Consider the following 518-nt stretch of genomic DNA (forward strand, 5'->3'; position numbering starts at 1 on the left):
AATTTTGGTGAAGACAGGGGAAGGAAGAGATTTACTGTTACACTCTGCTCCGCCTCATAAAATGTCTGTCTGGAAACACGGGCCGGAGAATACAAGGCCTCGTAAAGTGGCTCCACAGCGGAGCCTGGTGATTGGCTGCGACCTGAATTGATCAGAGAAGAAGAAGAAGATTAAAAGATCAGGCCTCCACATGGAGCTCAACCTAAGGCCCGGGGCCCACTTCATGGCCACAGTCTTGGTGGGAGTGCTACGTAGGCTTGTGTGTCACCGTACACCCCTCGGCCCCCGCCCCTCCTCCCTCGCCCCTCATTAAATAACAGTCTGTTAAGAAAACAGACTCAATTTAATCTAATTTAATTTTTTCGTCAATAAATCCCGGCGTTTCTCTTACGGCCGACTTTATGAACACTGACTGTTCGATAACGCCGAGCGTGGTCCAAGGACGGGAGCCGATTTCTGCAGCCTCTGACTCCATCTCTCCATCTGTGGGGGGGGGGGGGGGGGGGGGAGAAAATAAA

Source organism: Cynoglossus semilaevis, chromosome 15 (genome assembly GCF_000523025.1).
Source record: "Cynoglossus semilaevis isolate Cse_v1.0 chromosome 15, Cse_v1.0, whole genome shotgun sequence".
NCBI lineage: Eukaryota > Metazoa > Chordata > Actinopteri > Pleuronectiformes > Cynoglossidae > Cynoglossus > Cynoglossus semilaevis.